Here is a 22,025-nt window from a genome sequence, read left to right as displayed (position 1 = left end):
CACTGATGGTAGTTTAGTAGGTTAGTTGGTTTACCTGCCACTCTTCTTTCAAATGTGGAAGCAGAACTAAGTAACACATGCCCCTAGAGGCCATAAGCGGCACTGCAGGTGTCGTAGCATGTTGCGTTTTTTTTACTCATTAATTGTCCGGGAGAGTAAATACTACGCTGACAGAAAAGACAAAGGGAGTGAGGGATATTGTATATTGTGCCACAACCCAATTACACAATGGAGATCATTTATTTCACTCAAACTTGGCTGTAAATACTGCTAAAGTGGTGCTAGCCCGCAGTTAGCTTTGCCCAGCACCCTGTTAGCTTCTCCATTAGGGTGTATTGGGCCTCCGGGTCGGTGCAGGAAAGCTGCAAGTGTGGTTTTCTGACCAGAGACACCAGGGGGAGATGAAAGACCCCCCAATCATCCCATCAACACATGGTAAACAAGTTACTTAGTACTGCTTTAATGCTCCTGAACTGATTACACATTTGTAAAATATAAATCATAAACCTAATTTTTCAGAAATAAAGAATCATCTTTTCCCTCCAAAGTGCATTAGTGCATTAAAAGCTGAAAATATGGTTTGAATACCTGACGGTTTTCAGCTCTTCCAAACATCTGCTTTTAACTTAATAAGAGCCAGGTTAATGGATGCCATTTTTGGTCCAGGCGTACATGCATTATATAAAAAGTACACAGCTTTACAATGAGCAGCAAAGAAAGCATTTCTTTATGAGTTCCAAATATCACATATATTATTCATTTCTCCTTTTCCAAATGTGCTCCTAGTCTTTGTGTAACTGTAATTAATGCATGGTAGAAAAAGTAGTCTTGCCGCCCTTGAAATATGCTAATCAAAAGCTATTTGTCTCCCTTTGTTTTAGCAGCACTGCGTTAGCTTTGCATTGCGTCTATGTTAGTAAATGTTAGCTCTAATGGTGATTACAATGGAGTGTTGATTGGCACGCAGTCGTTTCTCGCGTGTCATAACTCAAAAAAGCCTCGCTCTTAATGCGTACGTCTCTGTTACTGACACGCAAAACAACATATGCACACGTATTATATCACCAAGACATTGATTAAAACCAGGCCCCAGTCATGGGTGCACAATGGGGGAAACAAAGAGTGTGTGTGTGCGCCGAGATGAATCAATAACAGCAACAAGCGCACAGAAGGCAAAAGTCACTACATCATCCCTAATGCGCTGCAGAGTTGTTATCCGGGCCGGAGTCTCCCATACCCAATAGCACGCCGTCGTTTTTTTAAACAGGCGAGCGTCGTGTACATGTTGGCCCCCGTTAAAAAAAAAAGCTTTACAAGAGAACTCTGACTTTGTGATTTAGGATAACATGACTCCGGTTCACAGATCAATGCAGGTCTGGGTTTCGTAGGGGTTGATAAGCATCGCGCAGTAACAATGCAAGAGACGAGGGAAGAATAGGTCATACAGAAGACAATAGAGGAGGGGGCCCACCAGGCAGAAATAGTCGGGGTTGAGCTTTTTGGGTGTGATTTATGAAGCCAGCACAATGTACAGTAGTAGTCATCAATTTCCTGAAGAAATTCATGTGTGCAGGCTCAGTTTGTTATGACGAGTGTGGAGCATTTGAGTAGTTTGGGAGTTCTGTATCTGCAGTAAAATTGTTGTTAAGTAGATCGTAGTTTGCAGCAGATTATTATATAACAGTATTCGTCATCACGATATCGGACCAGTCAATAATAGAACTGAACTGAAACATGCCAAGTCTGAATGTAGGTCTATGAGCATCTTAGTAGAATTGCAAGACCTGGTCAGCGTCTTGTTGCAGCCGGTATCCATGTTCATTATTATATCAAAAATCGATATGCTCTAGCTCTGAGAAACAACATCGACCTGAGGTTACATTAGAACGCAATTCCTTAATAATCACAGCAGATGCCTTTTTAATAAAATCATCTTCAGTTTCTACAATGTGTCTCAAATTCAGAATTGATTTCGAGTAGAGCACCGAGTTGCGCACGGCTCAAGGCTACACTGAAATGTATTCAGAAAAGTCAAGAAGAAGTAGAGCGGGAGGAAGACAAACACGCACGGACCACCAGGGGTCAATATCGGGGCCAATCCTCAGGAGCCGAGAAGGCGGTTTGGGGATTTCTCTGAACAAGAGCCAAAAAGTCCTGAAGCAACAGCAGTGGAGGATGGTCCAGGGCGCAGGGGTGGGAGGGACCGAAAAATACAGCAAGGAGGAAATGTCAAAGTATGTAGTAGTAGACCTGAATGAGTAAGAAAAATATCTAGATGTATTTTTAGGTCTTATGTTGCAATAGCATTTGCATTGGATAGTATATCATTGGTATTGTTGGTTTATTTGTTTAGGGGACAGGAAATGTTAACTCACATGAGAATGTACCCTGGAAAAAATGCCATCTTATTTTTAAATGACTCTGTGCCTAACTTCAAATCATAACAACGCCGCCCATGAAGTGACTTCCTGTTTTGATCCAGCACGCCAAAATAAAAGCACACAGCTCATCTCATTGATTAGTTCAGCAGGTACTTGCGACATTACAAGAATATAATTAAATCTACACATTTTAAGTGTTTTGTCTGTTAATAGTTAGGCACAAAGATGAACTGCTGAACTAATGAATAAGATGGTGCTTTTTATTTTGGTGTGCTGGATCGAAACAGGAAGTCACTTCTTGGGCGGCGTTGTTATGATTTGAAGTCATGCACAGAGTCAATGAAGACAATGAATGCTGATTTTGGGTAGGTTTGGATTGTCATGAAGTAAGATTGCCAATGGAAGAAGGATTCCTTTACTTAAAATAAGAGAAATGTGCTTGTGCAATAAGACATCAATCATTCTTGTTCCATTAGCAATAAGTTAGTCCAAATCTATTCGTAATGTGAACAAATTGTAAAAATTCAAGCACTTTTAAGTCATTTTTGAAAAAATAGCTTCTTCTTTTTTGCCCCACAGCGTCGGATTGTGATCTTGCAACTCCAACAAGGACTTACACTATTGTTTTAACTGACCAGACATGTCAAAAACAATTTCTCCACACGGCAATTGCTTATTTCCCGCCTCTCCCATTCTGAGCAGGCCCCCAGTTCCAAAAGCGAAAGGAGAGAAGCGAGGAGACAAATTTGGTGCGTGTCAGAGAGAGTACAGTGAGCTGCCACCGTGTTTGCGAACATGTGTGTGGGTGTGAGCGTGCCCCGGGTGGTTGCCATAGCGACGGCAGGATCTGGGGATTGAGTTCCAAATGGGAATATTGTTGGTTTTTTTCAGGATGTGCAGGGAACGGATAGAGAGAGACATTCACAGCTTCTTCTGTTGTGAGAGCTGAGTGAGAGTGCTTTGAAGATACTGTACTTGCAAAAAAAAAAAAAAAGTGAAGAATGATTGGAGACAGCTAGAGCGTGGGGTGTACAGTTTTGGAGGAAACTGGGGCAAGTATGCAGATTGAAATTCTGAAAGCCTGACAGGGAACAGGTCCGTCGTTATGGCTTGATTAGATAAGACCGTGACTCCAAGAGGCAATCCTGTTTCATTATTGGTGTCCTGGTTGACGCTAGCTGGCCGTAATCCTCAACAAATGTATGCAATGTTGCTTTTAATGATCTGAAAGGATAATATAAGGAGACTGTAAAATGAGTAAAATCTGAATAACAGGTGGGAAAAACACCTTCGGCAGTCTCGTCGGACATAACAAAATGTGATAATTAAGCGGGTAATAGTAAAGCGTAAGTGTCAGCTGCTGAGCTGGCTCCTTTCGGCCATAAATGTGCAAGGCTCCACACCATTGGGAACAATAGATAATAATGCCTTATACGGCTCTCAAGGCCTCTCTGGGGTGATGATGAATGGAGATCTATAAGCACAAGCCACACGTGACGGATAGAAGAAAGTGCAGTTAAGACTAGGGTAGAACGATGTGCAGAAAGTATCAAATAGCAAACTGCAGGATTTTCAGTCTTCGTGTCAAGATTCAGTAGTGCCTTTGAAAAATCCAGCGGTATTGGGACAGTAGTGTTTATTTTTTCAAAGTCTGTGAATAGCTTGTAGTAGCAGAGAAACTGGTTCTTGGATTCAACACCACTTCTTGCAGCTTTAATTGGGATAACCACGTATTTATGTCTACTTTGTACGACTACTTTGGGCTAATGTTCATAAAAGGGACCAAATATCAGCATTTGTCATCATTACGCCTTTTCATGTGATGCCAATTGAGACAAAGGAGTTCAGAGGTCACCTGAGAGGCGCTTCTGTGATGTCATTTGTCTTTTTTATGGACACGCACTTGGCCCATGTCTAAAGCTGAACAAACAACCGCTCAACCGCCCTCCATCCATCTGAGCGGGTCTCATTTTAACCTGCCGGATCACGGGGCAAACAGTTTGTTTAAACGCTGCGAAATCCTCTTCCCGGGATTTCAAAATACCAAGGCGAGATTAGGACCCTTGATATTTCTCATTCTCAACACGAGGAGGGAGTATTTACACGACATACAAGGGCTTCCGTGTGACATGTCAAAATGAATGGGTTGGGAAAGTATGGATTTGCTGTATGAGTATGGAGTGAATTGAATAATGACAATAGTCGCACTTTGAGAAAATACACGGAAATGGCACAATGAATTACTTTCTGTTGGCCCCTTTCCAGTATTTACAACACTGTCACCGTTATACAAGATTAAGATCTCAGAGGATAAGTAATCAACATCATTAGGTAGTGACATAGTACTGGCAAGTTTCAAAAGGGAATAGTTCTCATAGTCTTGCAAAGAGGAAAAAACATAGTCGTCAATATTGCACCAGGTGTGTGTAACGGTTGTGTTGCACAGTTGGCCAGATCTGATGACCTGTGCAGTATTGGAGCTGGTGCAGCGTTATGCAACACACAGTTAAAAACATCACATCCTTATTATGGAGGAGCCTGTCAGAGCGCATCACATCAAACACTCCCAATGACTGACCTTTATTACACTGCTACCTCAGCTTAGATTCAGCAGGGCTTGATAGCGGATAGCTAATGTTTATAGTATCAAGAGTACACCAGCCTGCAGCACACCCGCCTCAAGATTTTGTCATTGTTTTTTTTTTTTTGATTGGGTCGCGCCCCTCCTTCTGGGCTACCTGCCTAGAAGCTTGCGCCGGTTTGTCCACCATCTGGCACAGGTAAGGCGGGATTCTCTGGCGAAATAAACAGGCTGCTGGACTCAACTAAGAGGCAAAGTTTTTGTCTCATATACTGGGGGAAAATTCTGTCATTAGGTCAGATAAAAATGACTTGAAAAGTGCTTGGATCTTATTACCAATGGAATGAGCATGTTTTTTCTTACCTTACTTGTCTTGTTTTAAGTGATTTTGTCTTATCTTAAGTGCACAAGTTCATTCCTGTAATTGTAAGCGAATTAATGCTTGGTCTTGTCTAATCTTATTTCAAGACAGTCCAAACCTACTCAAAATGTGCTCAAAATTCAAGCACTTTTTAAGCAATTAAACTAAAATGTTTTTTTTCCCCAATGTTATATGGAAACAGATGGCTTTACAGTTGTTTAATACGTGTGTAAAGTGCAATGCTTTCTAATGGAAAACTAGCTTGTTCTGCCGCCCTTTGATGGAGGTATTACAGCAATGGCAGCCACGAAGCAGAGCAACCAGCGGCCACTGGTTTTCTGACAGACTAGGAATATTTAGCACATGCAAATTAAGTTAAGTCAAAGTCAAGGCACTCAAAGTTCGCCATTAGCTTGTAGCATGTTAGAATTTTGGTTAGCATACATCTTTTATGTATTGAATCACTTTGCTCCTCTCCTCCCCTCTCTCTCGGCATCTTTACTTGGTACAAAAACATCCATACAGTAATTTAGCATTTGTTAAAGTAATGGTGGAAAGAGTTGTTCTTTATCCTCTTAAGTTTACCCCTTCAACTAGCCATTTGTGAGCCCTAAGATGCCGCCTGTAGCTACTGATAATCTATCTCATTACGGGTCCCCATTAGTTATTACCACACCAACTCTTCTTCCTTGAAAATAATGAGAAATTAATAATTTACATTATTTATTACCTACAACAGTTAGTGCCAACAAAACTGATTTCAATGCAAAACCGTCTCAAGCATCAATATTCAGATCACCACACTTAATTGACTTCAGAAACTTAAAAAAAACATTCCAACCTTGAGACTGTTATTAGCATGCGCTCAGTACAACATAAAGAGGTCATAGATTTATTCTAAAAATCTAGCAAATCTGTTCACTAGTTAAAAAGGAACAAGCACATTAAATAAAAACTAAAATCTATAAAGAAGCCGGCTCAAATTAGCATATTGTCGAAAATGTTTTATCACTAATGAGGTCAGTTGAGGCTTGAGTTGTGTATAATGAACGCGGCTCCGCGGGCTCCTGGCAAAATGTTGAAACCAACTGTGTACATTTCAAATAAACTTTCATGAGATGTGTTCAACATTCAGCACACATGTACAAATTAACAACCTATAAAAAGATAGTGAGCAGCAGTGTCAATGTTGACGCACTGACACTGCTGTTAAAAAGACGTTGCCCATACCCTAATGTTAGCCTTGTGCCGAATCTGCGCGTTAGCATTGGATTAGCTGGCTCTCCATACTGAAATTTACTGTCAAAATCTCACAAGAAACAGGAAAAAACAGTCCATTGTGTGTCCAATCAAATGAACGCCATCTTGCATTGGTACTTCAACTGGATCTGGATTCCACGTTTAGCTCAGGTAAAAGCTCAGTACGACAATGGTATTTCATTATTTGTGTGGTTACTGATCTCTTCTGGATGGAGTTGATATTACGTCCCCAATCTCTCAACGATATCTCGCACAATCATTAAAATATCCTACTTCCAGAAAATCTAATTATTTCTTCCGTGGCCTGGTACTGACCTTTCCTGGGAATCTCATCAAAACCCCCCGACCTACACGTTGGCGGTTTTATCTCACGGATCGCACAAACAAACAGAAACTAGCCTAAATACCACTGTATAACCGCAATATGAATCTGTGGCTTAGTGTATACATCATTCAAAAGATGTATTTCCAGACGGAGATGTTTATAATGAAGTGGAAACATCGTCGCCTCATATGACTCCAGTCCATTTGCCTGCGAAACGCTCACACGCTGCCTAAATAGGTCAGGTTTGAGACATGTTATCACAATCTAGCCTCGGGGCGATCTAATGTAGCTTTTATTAAATGTTCCATCTCCCCATTTTTTTACATATGGACTTTTATATAAGCACATTCCAATTAAAAAGTGCTCGCAGCTCAATGCCTTTCCGTGTGCTCAGGTGTTGTCTTAGCCCAAGCCTGAATTGCGAGCATAATCCACGTCTGGCTGACTCTTCAAAACAAGAAACCGGATTGGACTGTTCGACACCAAAGACATATTTTTCAATCCTTCTATTTTTTTCCTCGTCCTTTCTATCAGCGCCGTCTATTTTTAGCACCTTTACTGCAGCAGCGGCGCTCGGGCAGTACAGTATGTTCCATAAAACAGAGAGGCCGTTCGTGACCGCATCCAGAGGCACGCCGTGCGCTTCATGCATGTTGGAATTATCCTGACAGGACCGGGGCGAGAGAGAGAGGGAGAGGCAGAGCGAGCGAGAGAAAAGGAGGGCACATGGACCATGGTAAGGACATGTAAAAATAGCCGGCGTGGGCCCAGAGGAGACGTGCGCGTGCATATCATTAAGCATGCACAGACAGTTACAAACATAGGAGGGCTTAGAAGGAGACAGCCAAGCAAGGACACGGTAACAAACTGGTGGAGGCGAAACGACAGACCAGTCCATGTGGTACAGTTGATCTGATGGACTCGGCAGTGACATGCAAAAGGGGGGAGTGGGACCGGGAGTTCCTTGACAACTGCCGCCCCGGTTAAGCCAAGCGTTCTCAAGCAATGTCACGGTGTTGTGCTAAAGAAGATATCTACGTATAGTCGGGTAGAAGTGTAGAGGGATGCTGTCATTGCATTGGGAGATGAAGATTTGGGCTCGGTATTTATCGTCTGTACATCTATTAGCGTTTCCCCCCCATTTTTTCTTTGTAAAACTTTGATTTCTAACAGAAGCAAATTGAGTTCCATTATATTTCATGTTTATTGCAGCTTGTGTGGTATTTTAGGATATGATGATGCACTTTTAGAACAAAGTTTTACTGTTATTTTTATGCCTGAGAGTTGACCGTATCTAGTATCATTCGAGTCAATAATATCGTTTATCGCGATACTTTCCTGCCTCAATATATCGAACTTGAAATCTGATAACGTGACTGCTCTATATTACAGGTAAAGTATTATTAGAACGGCATAAGCAATGAGTCCCTGTTGTCCCAGTTTTGACTTTTGCTAGAGCCACTTTACAGAATATTCCAGGTTACACCATATGTACACAAACACAACTAAACTGTCTGACATAAACAAACATGCCGACAGTGCTATTTCTGCAGTGGGTTATCAAAATAAAGCGGGCGATGTCTTGCTCCCAGCAAAGACAAGTGAGGTCTAAGGAAAGACGAGCCTGCTCAATGAAAAGACAAATGTTTCTTATATAAGATATTTCTTCACGGATAAAAACACCCTTTTCTGAAAGTTCATATCTAGCAACAACATTGCAAAACAAGACAAAAGCGCTAGAAGAATAAAATGACTTAAAAAAGTAGCAATTTGTACAATTTGTAGTCAACAATAGGCTGTACATTATAGAGGAAGTCATATGTCAGAATAGCACATAACAGCACTTGACATGAATGCATCAAAGCCAAGGACAAAGGAAGGCAGACGGGACGGATGGGAGGCAGCCGTGACCTCAGAGCCCCTCCTCGACAGCGCCTCGGCACACAGCTCTATACAGTGAGACATGGCCAAGGTTAGGGTTATCTGACACAAGCTGCTCCTGGGGATTGTAAACACACGCTCTGATGGTGCGGGCCCAACGAGGACCAGCTACTGTGGCGGCGCTGCACCTACTAATGGGGATCGAAATACACGAGTTGCACCGCTGCTGTTATTGAACATTGTCAAAAAAAAAAAGAATTGTATGTCTCGAATTTGTCCCGACATCCAAGTATTGAACGAGAAAACGAACTGTGCACAAAAACACATGGAGCAACAACACGCAGGCGGGCGGGAGGCGTGGCAGAGTGCACCGGCAGAGTTTTAACAAGGATAACCTTAAGTGCGTTGGCACTCGTTACCGGTGGTGCAATGCCAAAAAGTCGCGTAGGTAATTTATGTAACACTGATAATATTACCTGAGCTGTGAGGGAAAGCGAAAGGAAAACAAAGAAAGACTTGTGCCAAAGGTTTAAGTCACACAACAAAATAGAAAGACGAGACAAGTAACTTAATACGTTCTATTATTGTCCCCAGTCTTGTTATTAATACAGTCATAATGGAGAGGCTGTGCCAAGTGGAGCGCGGGAAACAATGGCGCTAATGTGAAAAGGTGTGGATTAGAAAAACATTAATTTGTGTAAAAAAACGGAACTGCCAAGTGTTGTGGCAGAAAACTTTCTCAAAGCCTTAACTAGTCACAGCAAGTTAAAATCAAACTGCAGCCCTTGAAAACTCTTCAAGGGAGGGTACAGAGCACAGTCCTGTGATCTGGGGAAACATCCAACAGCGGAACACCAAAGTCTGTCATTCCTTTAGCGGGCTACTATCAGCTCCTAACTGTAATGCGCATGCTAGGGCATGCTGCTGCCATGTGTTTGCGAGAAGACAACATGTAATGAAACCGCGGTCGCATTGTCCTTTCCGTGAGGCGCTGACAGCTCCTATTCAGAGCGCAGAAACTCCCCCAAAGCCTTCACACGCTGCATAATATTAAACACAGCGTAGTGTTGACTATCGTGGATCAGGGGCACCACCGAAACTACCGATGTTCCCGTCCCCCCAGGCATGTCACACTCATCCTACCCCGGTTCCTGCAATTCAAGTTCTCCGAAGTTCACCTCGTCTGTGTGGCGAGAGCGAGAGCGCCGAGGCCAATGTTGAATATTTGTGGCCTCACAACAAAAGCGCAGGAATGCCCTTCTGTAAACTTGTTAACGCTGCCTGCCACTCGCCGACATAGCTGCTCTATTTTCTGAAAAATGTAACTTTTTTTTTTAACCCTATGCGCCGGGCTCCCCTCTGGCACTGCGGCCTGGTCTTGATTAAGAGACGTCTTTATTCCAAACTGGCAGCGCTTGTTTACCTTCACTTGACCTTATTAAACACGCTGGCTGCACATATTTAAGCCTCACACACACACAAAAATGCCCAGAGCTAGACTTTTTTACTGCACCCAAATCAGCACCAACTTTGTGATTGAGATTAATGCACAGAATCAGCACTTCGGCGTCCCAAAGCCGCGGCATGGGAGCAGATGAGGCAGCAGCATGTTTTTGCAGGTTTATAGCATGTGCAACAAACTGACCCACTTTCTCCGAGGAGCACTTATCTTCATTGCCACTATTTACTGCTGTAGTAAAGCGGCAGACGCTCACTTACTTGTCCTTAAGTTGAGGTAAAGTGCTCAGGCCCACCACACAAGCCGTCTTAATCTGTAATCCCATAGGAGCGAGTGGGTGGGTGAGTGGGTTTGTCGCAGGGGGACATGGGTGAACCAGGCCAGTGCTGAGGCCATGTCTTTGTCGCAGGGGGACATGGGTGAACCAGGCCAGTGCTGAGGCCATGTCTTTCGCATGGGGCACGTATATTACATACTGTATACATTGGGGCAGTGCCAATTGTTTGAACATGAACTGCCGGCTGCACCTGTTCCATGCCTCCAACTGACACGCCTCGAGGGGGGGATTAGAGCAGAACGGGAGGGGGGGGAGGGGGGGGGACTCAATCCAGCCGCTAAATGAAATGTAAGAACATAGACAGGAGGCCCTTATATAGGAAGATCGAACGCTATATGTACGATACGTTAAGCATAAACACAGCTGGTAACGAACCCGCGCGAGCACAGGCCGGATCATGAGACGCTATAGCCATAAAAGTCATATCAGTCAGGCTCTCTGCATCAGCAAGGCTATATTTACAAGTGCTTATATCTCTGGCTATGCGCACATACAGTATCTAATAGCGCATATGAATGGGCACAATGCGGCGAACTCGCACAGGGGTCACAAAATGAACTTCAAATGTGTGTTAACGGGTTTTTAGAGTTAACGAAATGGCTTGATATGTAGTGCAACAAGTTCAGCAGGTTCACGTCGGGAAATGTTGCAGTGCAGGAGACTGAGATTATCAACATAAGGGCATCTTTACAACACAATAATACCTGCGGACATTAAAGACTGATCAAAGAGTTAACAAGGCGACTTACGATGCTCATCAGATGCACAGACACTTTTAAATCCAGTGTTGTCATAGAAATCCGCCTTTTTGGCGGGTACTAGCAAACATCGTCCATAGACATTTGCTAAAAACTATGGAACAACTCAGTATTCTGATTTTACATTTATAAACCCATAAAACCCATTGGTGTATTATTACGGAATGCCAAAGTTTAACTAAAACTACCACTGTCATAATAATGTAAGTATATGCCGTCAAAACAAATTGTTCATGTTTATTGTCCCTTGATCCTTGAGAAATATAGAGAATAAAGTAGACTTGTGTAAAATCTCCAAAAAGCAATATCTCGCAGAATCCGATTGGCTTTTTGACTCACTCCCCTTGAGAAAGCAATAAAGTATAGACTTGACGATGTTGGGGTAAAAATTGGTTTGCGTCATTGTTCAAAGTCTGAATGAATATCTGAAAGCCACTGGCAGGAGACTTCTACAAGAAATATTATTAGGTGTGCAAAAAAAAAACAGCTCAAAATAAACTCTAGCAGTAGGCACGCGCTCAAAAATAGCATCTGGTTTATAGCGTCTGAAACCGCGGAGTCGTTGCCTCGGTGATCCACGCCACAAGGGCCATTGAGGGAGAGGGATATGGGGTGGCTCCCAAACAAAGGCCTGTCACTCAGAAATGTTGCATCAGGTTGTAAAGAGGTTTTTCGACATCGCCGCCAAGAGAGGAGACAGCTCTGGATGTCAGATGAATGTGGCAGAGGTAGTGAGGGAAAAAAAGTGGCTTTGGATTTGACAGGAGTGTGGGCTGGTTGTGAGGGTCAGTGAGTGGAACTGGAGCCCCTTTGAGGGGTTGTCTAGTAGTAATGGTGAAAAGTATTGAGACTTGGAGGCTACATTCAAGTCAATTTTTGGTGTGCTGAATCAATGTCTTATTGCAAATTGCATTGATATTTATTGTAGAGTGCGTTGCAATCTTACAACCGTATTTAGAAACTTACACAGAGACAGGAAACAGAATATAGAAAGTGTTACAGTATTTACAGCCAAATTTGAGTGAAAACAAGTATCTTCATTGTGTAAATTGGATGTACAATATCCCTCTCTCCCTTTGTCTTTTCTGTCAGTGTAGTATTAATGAGTGAAAAACCGCAACATGCTGCGACATTGCAGTGGCGCTTATGGCCTCTAGGGGCATGAGTTACTTAGCACTGCTTTAACCAAGCTCGATTAAAGCAGTGCTAAGTAACTTGTTTACCTTGATAAATCCTCGTCGTTCCACTGGGGGTAAAACAAGTGTTAATGGCGTGCTTGGGGGGTCTTTCATCCCCCCTGGTGTCTCTGGCCAGAAAACCACAATTGCAACTTTGGTGCCTCCAGGTAGGTGCCACCAATACACTAATAGAATCACGAAGAAGAAGCTAACAGGCTAACGGGCAAAGCTAACTGCGTGCTAGCGCCACTTAAACTTAAACGTATTTACAGCCAAGTTTGAGTGAAAAAACATACACTTCTGTCTTACATTACATGTGTTTGTTACATTGGACTATGCTACAGAAGTTATAAACAGCTAAATAAAACTAAACATTGAAAAAGAACCTTGGATGTTTGTTCAGCAGTTTAGCTTAATCTCATTCTTGAATATGCCATCAGTCAATAGAGCCAATTAACCAAAATTAAGTGTTTGATTGATCTGCACCGACAAATGGGACTTGAGCCGCCCCACGCTGTAGTCAGCCCCCCCCAGCCTAGTCAGCCAGTGCCGTTGTTCACACAATGTATGTTACAACAACCTCGGCGACAGTGAACTTTAACTCAGCCCCTCCACCGTGTTTCATTATCTTTATCAGATTCTATCAGGCCTTTTAATTAAAATCATGTTACAGCATCTACTGGGACTTGGCAATCGCGTGACTGCAGTCCAGGCAGAACCTTGTGCAAACAAATAACTACTGGGATTTGTCTTGCAGATAAAAGAAAATAAACAATTTCATTCAATAACCGTTGTGGCCATTTTGGGAGTAAATAAGGTCTGTTATCGAGGTGGGAGGCGAAACCACAGTTGGTCCCAGGTTCCTGAGTCATGTGGAAACTTCAGTGTCAATTTTGCATCTGGGCACAGGTTCTCCCCCCAAACTACAAAATGCACAGTTCTTTTTCTTGCTCGGTAATCTGCTGTGGAGGTGCGTCACCGATGCTGCACCACGGTCCCTCACAGCTTCTGACATGCTGCCCCAGCGGCATTTTGTCAAGAAAGGAACACATGCAGAGATACATATTTCCCTAAGGGGACAATAGAAAGTTGACTTTAACCTTTTCAAACGAGTTAAACAACAGATTAAGCAACAACAAAAACTGTCTTTTTAATAAATAGTTCACACCTGCTCAGAGTAAATGAGGATCACAATCCCAGTACTTTTCAGAGTTCACTTAAGGATTCTGAAAAGAACTGAAAAGACAGAAAGGAATCTGCCCTAAACACGTGCCCCTCTCCTCTATGTGACCAAGCTGGTTCGGCTCCGACATAAGCCTCTCTGATGTACAAAATAACATACCTCACATGATGTCGGCACTAACTTTAATTAGCAGGTTGCACGGCGCTATAATGTGTTTGGAAAGCGTGGGGAAATTAATCAAATGCAAAATGACAGTGCCCCGTGATCTGACAAGTCAGTTCCCAGAGCCAGTCACTGAGGAGGCGCGATCTCGCTGTGTCACACCTGTTTGCCGCCGCAGCTTTACCTCCAGGGCTGTCACACAATCAAATATACTCATACTTGACGGATGGATTATAGTCGCCCAGCCCATTCATGTCAACAAACGTTTTACGAACAGAGGCTAAGTTCTGTAGAGAGGATGAGATTTTATCAGAGAAATAAACACAAAAGGAGATAATAATTACTCTTATAACGTTATAGCTTGGATTGTATTAGTACAGAGTTAATCACAAAAGTGCATTAGAGAAAATGCTAACGGTGCACATGTTGTTTGTGTAAAAATGGATTCACAGGAATTTTTTTTATAAAGAGTGCTTTTGTTGGTGGCCATTCAGAAAGCACCCGTTGCATGCAAATCATTCCCATTTGGTGTAAACATCGAAAAACCTCCTTTGGCTGTATTGTTTTCACATGTTGTTAGCATTACTTAGGAACAAAGGCCCCCTAATAACTTTTAAAACGCAAATGTAAATAAGAAAGAAACTCTAATTTTCCTTATTTAAACAAACCTCTCTTTAAGACTACGCCTAAACAGAAAGCAGCTGGTAGCAACAGTAACCAAAAACATATTACCTAACATTACAGCACTTAGTATTGACAGCGGTGTGCTAGTTTCTGCTGAGCCTCCCCGCTGACTCTGGATACGGGGGGGGAGGAGGAGGAAGGGTAGACTTCAATACAAGATACAACCAAACAAAGAATGACTCAAATAGTATCAGAGGAGGAACGGTTTGTGCTTCTTTTTTTTTTTGGGTGCAGAGAGTCAAAAAGAAAAACCACTTCCTGGTTGTGAATGAGACAACGCTGCCCAAGAAACCGCACTACTTTCATAAAATCCCACCCACTCGGGGCGAATACTGCAGGACCAGCACTGCGGACTGCGTCGTGTTTACTCGGCCCTACAATGAAGCAGATGGTGCAAAGCAGTGAGCACTTGCACTCGAGAATAAATAAATAGCCGTTTTGTTTTGGCTTATACCGCCTCCAGCTCTGCGCCGTGACCCGTGGCTCGGCGCCAACTAGGGCAGCCGCTACACACAGTCACAACTATTTTATTTCACCTATTGTTTTTCCGGTACTTCCTGGAAATCCTATTTAGCGAGCGCTGGTAATTGTCTTTCTAAATGAATCCCCAGGCGTTTTTTTGGGTTTTCAGAGAGCGAAGAGAGTTCAATGACCCAAACTCTATCCAGTCTAGACGTGCTTGAGGGGAGTTATGATGTTAGCGTATTGATTCGGACGGGAAAAACACGTCTAAATGTCACAGGACGAACAGGAGATGGGCACATAAAAAATCGGAAGCGTCCTCGCAGCATCGTCTCTCTGCCTGAGTGGACGGTTTCCTATTTAAATGTCAAGATGCCTCGCTCCCTGTCGCCCTAACACTGTAAACCTCAACTTTTAAACCGAGGCCAAGGTTAATGTGTGCTTTATTGTCCCCGCAGGCTGATCTGTCCTTTGCATTTGACCTGTTCTTCGCATCAGTAGCTCAGTTAGAGTCTTCGCCCACAGACCTGCTGGAGTCATTTACCTTTTCATCATATAACTTCTAATTTTGCATTTCCTCAGTGAAGATACCCCCTGCTTCCAAGTCTATATTTGGGCACAGTTGAAAAGAAAAGCCTGTGTTTGGGATTACCCTGGCCAGGTGTTGAGTTAAACAGCTAGAGTATCAAGTGGTTCAACAATTGGCAGAAGGCCTACTACACTCAGCGTGCGGCTGCGGGCCTGCCTTGCCAACCTTAGCTTTCGGGATCAACGCCATCAAATTACGATTGAGCGTTTTCGCCCGCGCATGCTGCAGCAAGCTCGGTACATATTTGTTCTTTTGATTGCCGCAACCACAGACCGCGATTGTTTATATTTGTGGATGTGTGCGCGCTAGAGCAGAAAAGCGATTGGTTGATAGACGGATGGATGCGGGCGGGGCCAAAGCAGGAGGAGGAGGACTCAGGAGGGAAGTGTGTCACAAGCCAGCCCGGGTTTGACTGATGATGTAATGCTTCATAACATGCTAAAAGGTTACATTTCAGAAAGGAAGAGTGTAATGAGAATTTGCGCAAGGATTAAATAACAAAGAGGGTTGTCATCTCGGTGTAGACACAAGGGGAAAATGTTGAAAAGAGGCAGAGAAAAGAGGAACAGCGCACTGTCAATATTATGCAACTTTTGAAAAGACGGGAACTACAGCTGAGGGCACAAAACAGGAACTGAGAACTTAAATCATAGTAGTTGTATAGTTGGGAGCCTGCCAAACAAAACTGTAAAATTCTTTCTTTCTGTGATTTTTCAGACTTACTTGTTATTGTGTCTCTTTTACATTTGGGCATAAAAACGAGGGGGTTCATCGGGGGCTTAGATTGGGCAGTTTATATCACAAATACGAAGTGCTACTGGTGCAACTCAAGCTTTCTCTTCCATATCTCTGTGGCTACTCTTCAGTTCAGCTAAACATGAACCTCATTTTAAAACCAAAAACACAAAATCAGGTATGGCTACACTTGGAAAACTAAACTAAATCTAATTCAAACATAATAAGACCCAATGGAGACATAACACTATATTTTGTGGAACCTACCACTCAGCTCAGCGAGTTCAAAACAACTAACTCTTTCAAAATCACCATTAAAGTCGCCCGTGTTCCGCATTGCACTTCTACTAAGGTACCACTTATTGCGCCGCTTTGTCCATTAGTGAAAAACCATAAAGCAAATTGCACGTGTCTGCTAATAGGTGTCGCTAACGCTGTTCCGCCGGGCTCCACTTGGCCTAACATGTTGCATGAGGTCAGGCCAGACATATAGAGACAGTCTATTAAGTCCGTATAGGCTCTCGCCCCTGAAACCAAATCTGGCGTGTGCACCTGTGGAAATGAGACACTATGTTCCAGCATGGAAAAATAAAACCTCCCCCCCCCCCCACCCCTCCTGCCAGCCTTTTGACTCTGTGTCACTGTCCAGGTAGCGCAGTAACTATACACACACTGATCCCATTGATGTCGCTTCACGGGTTCACTACATACAGTAAGTGCGGGAACACGAGTATGAAGTGGATAGGGCAAGAGGGGGTGCTGACAGGATGCATAAGGGGGCATAGGACGACAGTTTTGGTGGGGGTCCTACCTTGGTGGTCCTCTGTACGCTCTTCGGTGTTCTTTCTTTACATTGGCTTCCAGCTTTCATCCAAACACAGGCCTCGGGCGGAGCTGCAATCAGAATACAGCGTAAGTAATTCCCCCATACTGTATGTTTGCCAACAGATGAATGAAAACATAGCCCGGGCCAAGCAGAGCAGTCCAGAGCATGAACTGGCTTAAGGAGTGACCTGGGTGGGGGCAACGGGGGAATCCACCTGGCCACTGATGCATGCATGTACTGCCAAGTCAGGGATGACAGGGGCGGAGTCTGACAGGGTCAAAATCCCCGAGGGAGGTGCAAGGTTTTCTTGCAAACCAACGATAGATGTTCATGTGACCAGCTTACCACTAAAAGGCTTAGTAGTCTAATCCTTCAGCCAAATGAAGTGTCTAACTTAAGGCTTAGACTGGCCAGAGAAATCAAAGGGAGTTTAACCATCGGTATAACCTGATATTCAAACCGTTCACACTGTGTAAAGTGGCTCTTTATGCAGCCAGTGCCAGTGCACATTTTATAGCAACTTAATATTTTTCATTCAAATGTTACTCCTATGCACCCACTACAAGCCCCCCTTGGATTTTAATGAGTAAGCTTGTTTTCAGCTTGTCTATTCAACCTATTAATAATTTTATGACTTGGCACCCGGCCAAAACAAAATGGGCATGATTTTTATGGCCATCTAGAGTGTCAAGCAGTGGTTTTTGGAAACCAGTTTCCAAACTGTTCCACTGCCCAGTTCATCTCCAAAGCACATAAAAAGTAGCCGCAAACTTCCTTTCACTCAAAATGTTAACATGGTTCAGGTTTAGCACCAAGGGTTTACATGAGAGTTAGCCAAAGTTCAAATTTCAATTCACCCTTTGAGCTGAAAGTAACAAAATGCGGGTGAAAGTGTGAAGGATGATGTGGTAGTGAACAGTCAGTGCAGTTCACTGTATTCATTTAATAAGAGGGTTTCCCCTGTGGGTTACAGCAGGACAATATGGACACACATTTGCTTTGACACTGAGGAGCAGTGAAAAGACACCACATCTTACATGTGCTCTCAACAAAATAAGCTTACATTAGTGCAAAGTTCAGCCAGGGTGAGAAGTCATTTTTAACATGGCTACATTTATGATTAAATTAATTGAAAGCCCAATAAGAGGATCACACATTCCTTGTGAAAGAAAAAAGTAAATATTAGATCATCAAACGTAATATTGAGTAATGATTACTCAACAATCGTCTGTGTGACTGACCTACTTTCTCCACCTTGTGTCATCATCCACTGACCTTTTGCCAAGTAGATCAATTACATTTTTATTTTCCTCTAAGACTTGGCAGGAGGCACACATTGGGCCACTCCCATCTCACACCGCGACTATAATAAAATCATTCATCTGGAATGCTCACACACAATGATCGGCTTCCAGTCCATTATTCAAAACAATCTGTAAATATCTCTATGCTGTGACTTCTTAATAGATCATTTACAATAGCTTAATCAAAAGTGACTGGATTTGGCATTTACAGATGCAACTGCCGTGCAAAGTTAGCATTTGGAAACCAAAATACAAACAGACAAAAAAGAGTTATTTCAATGTAATTAATTCAACTCAATCTTAATAATTTGAACATTCATACTTAAAGAAAGACAAATATTCTATTATGTACTATTAAAAACTTTACTTTACTTTCTTTCCATTGCATGTTGGCCACGTAAATGCAGCAATTTGCAATGTGCAAATTGAGACCATTAAAACTGATTTTTTAATTTCAAATCCAAATCCAAGTCATTTACATTACTTAACAACCATCCAAGTACAGAAACGTATAACATGCTTCACTGCATGCGTCCTACGCCTCTACCCTCTATCTGAATGGGCGGTCCTCTGCTGATAACCATAAAGCCTTGAGGTGAGTGACCCGTTAAGTCCGAGCGCTGGTTTGTTTTCATGATCCGATATCCCGCTATGGCCATGCATCTGATTTCCCCAGCTAATCCATATGCTAAGCCCGCTCTCTGCGCGCTGCAGAGGGATAAATATGCAGAGGCACATTCAGGCCAGATAAGAGGGCCAGCTGCTGCGAGGTATGCTTCGACCTGGCACACTTCGGCAGGACCAGGAAACTCTAGTCACCAATATGTAGGAGTCATACTGCATTAGTATTTTATTATACTGTATGTCTAATGAGCATTTGAGAAGAAATGTTTTTGACACTAACATAATGGTATGGAATAAAAAAAGCCTTTCTGCGTATTACGTGAGGCTGAAAAGTATAGGTCTGTTACATAGACTGTAGAAAATAATGGACGTCTTATGCTCACTCCTCCCCGTTTACCAGAATGACCACGGCCGTGGGGCAATTCATGGCGGATTTACAGGCTCCCCCTCCCCAGCTCTGACGAAGCATGTTCCTAAAAAGGACATACGGGCGGGATTTTCACCGTAGACTCGGCCCTTGCGTGACGTGTAGCTCGCGCTGCTCCAATGCTAACAGTCCGAGCCTCATTAAGTACGAGATTTCAAAAAATCATATTACGAAAACCAGCCTGGTTTCATATAGTGTTATTAACCCAGCGTGATCTCAGGAGGAAGATCTAGCCTAGTCTAGCGTTGAAACAATTGAAACCAGGCTTTAAAGTAGTTTTTAACGTGTCTAAAGTCCAATGCTTTTCAATGGGGGCCTAGCGGCGATATGGAGGTACTGCAGCAACGGCGGAGCAATGGCGGCCCCCACGTTTGTGGTCAAAAAGCAGGGCAGCCAGCGGCCATTGGTCTGTTATTGAAAATTCAAATATATTGAATATAGGATGTTCTAATCTTCATTATCCTTGCATTTCGAAATGCAACCCATGTGTATGCAGATCATGAGCTGGGATCACAGTCAGCTGGAGGATCAGCCTATTGTGGATGTTTTGGGTTGATACTAGACACTAAGCTGCTCTGACCTCCGCACCTGTTCAGAACCGCTATTTTGTATCACAAATTTATTGATGCACTTTTCCCCTGTGTAAAGCCTGTGCAGTCTTTTTGCAGGTGAAGTACCTTAACATTAGCCATTACTCATTCGCACTACTAATAATCTAGCCCACCAGAGGATACAAGCCTGAGTAGTGAGCACTGCTTGTGTCAGCAGGAGCATCAAGCATAACTAGAATACAAACCACTGAAAACAAGCGGTTATGTTTTTTTCTTGCATCTGAGCGAGCCATCATAATATATATCTATGGCAGTCCATAAAAGGCAGTGACCTAGTCAACCCTGTTCTAAAGGGGCTTCGTTTGCTTTACACGCCTACACTGTGCATAATAAGAACAAAGTCTATAAGGTCAATCCACTCTAAAAACCCTTTTAGAAAACACAGGCAGAAACACAGAACTTAATTCAAACCCTATCAAGTAATGACGATGACGCTGCAGTAAGAGGCAGAAATAGTCGGTTGTCATGGATACAGCCATGTTTCCTTCCAGCGAGGCAGATTGGATAGGACAGGGAGTACAGGTGTCTATGTCATGTTTTGTTTCAGTTTTGCTTTTACTTACAGAACAAGGGAGCACTTTCTAATTTAAAATGCAGACGGGGTCGACATGATGTAGCCTAAATTAAAGTAAAGGAGAAGGGGCAATATTTGAACGGTACGGAAAGTTTACTTTGAGCAAATTCTATACAGTACACCCTTGTGTGCTGATGCTTAATGTAATTTGCACTGGATGCTTTTCCTGATATAATCCTGCTCATCAGACATGATGAATGCTTTACCGACTAGAGTTAGTGTCTTGTGATTTTGATTTCCGCTGATACCTAATGCAAAAACAACATACAATACAATACAGTGATTCAGCTGAGGGCATCAAGCCGCAGACAACCAATTCAGATATTTGCTCAGATAAATCCTTGTTGTCCAGACTTTGTCATGTCACTGATAAAAATGCAATGGGAATGAGTGCGTCCTGGCTCGTCCTTAGCCAAACCCTGCTACAGTATATGTGGCTATACTAGAGCTGCCGCCTCGTGACACGCATCAACAACGCCAAGAGGTCTGCGCATGATTTAAAGGTTCAGAAGATGGACAAAGTTGATTTGGACTGGGACCTCTTCACGCAGCTTGTAAACGCATTAGGGAGAACTTCATCAAAAGACATCTATAGGCCATGAGAACAATGTAATCCCGCACACATGTAATTTCATTTGAGCGCATTTTTTCCCTGAAGTGGTTGTGTGAAATTGAATTAAATGTTTAAATTGAATTCAAAGAAAATGATATCCTTAGAAAGAAAAAAAAAGAAAAAAAAACATTTTACTCTGGGAATGCAATAAGAAGAGCAGTAGAGCAGGCTTTAGAGCGAAAAGTGATCCAACAAGTTTATTACTTTGTTTGTGTGTTGGTATGTTTAGGGGGCAGTATTGTCCAAATGTAGTTAACTATCAGTATGCCGAGAGGATATACTAGTAGTTTTGCTTCTAATTTCTTCAATTTCACATAATTTCTTCAAGTGATGTTTATTAAGTCAGGGTACAAATTCCCACGGGTCCAATGTTCAGCAGTACGAGAATCCAATTACCCGCTCAACTTGAGGTTGGCCAGTATGGATGGGAGACCGTTTAGGAATACCAGACAACTATGGGTAGGTGGTGGTAGGGCTGCACAACATGACAAATAACATTCAATAACTATATCATAAGTATTGTGATACTAATATGACTGCATCTCAACACAGTATGTTCCATTAAATTTGGAAAAAATGGCAGCTATTTATATCTTTCCGACAAAATGTGCCAAAACACGACTTGAAGTTGGGTCAAACAGTTTTTAGTGCAGGCTACTAGTTACCATAGACACGCGCTAGCCTAGCACTAGCCTAGCACCACTAAACTC

General features: G+C 42.8%; 1 protein-coding gene across 2 annotated transcripts in view; it reads right to left on the bottom strand.

The window, feature by feature from the left end:
• The window catches only part of LOC306978939 (thyroid hormone receptor alpha-B), a 157,765-nt gene that overhangs the window by 118,357 nt on the left and 17,383 nt on the right, over positions 1-22,025 (bottom strand). For both annotated transcript variants that reach the window (XM_079577687.1, XM_079577688.1), the window contains exon 2: positions 17,148-17,230. The gene's annotated coding sequence lies outside the window, so the exon portion shown is untranslated. The remainder of the gene's footprint in view (positions 1-17,147; positions 17,231-22,025) is intronic.

The sequence above is a fragment of the Gobius niger genome (assembly GCF_951799975.1).
Source record: "Gobius niger genome assembly, chromosome: 19".
Taxonomy (NCBI): Eukaryota; Metazoa; Chordata; class Actinopteri; order Gobiiformes; family Gobiidae; genus Gobius; species Gobius niger.
Note: the sequence above shows the minus strand (reverse complement) of the source record. Positions and strands in the feature narration are given on the sequence as shown.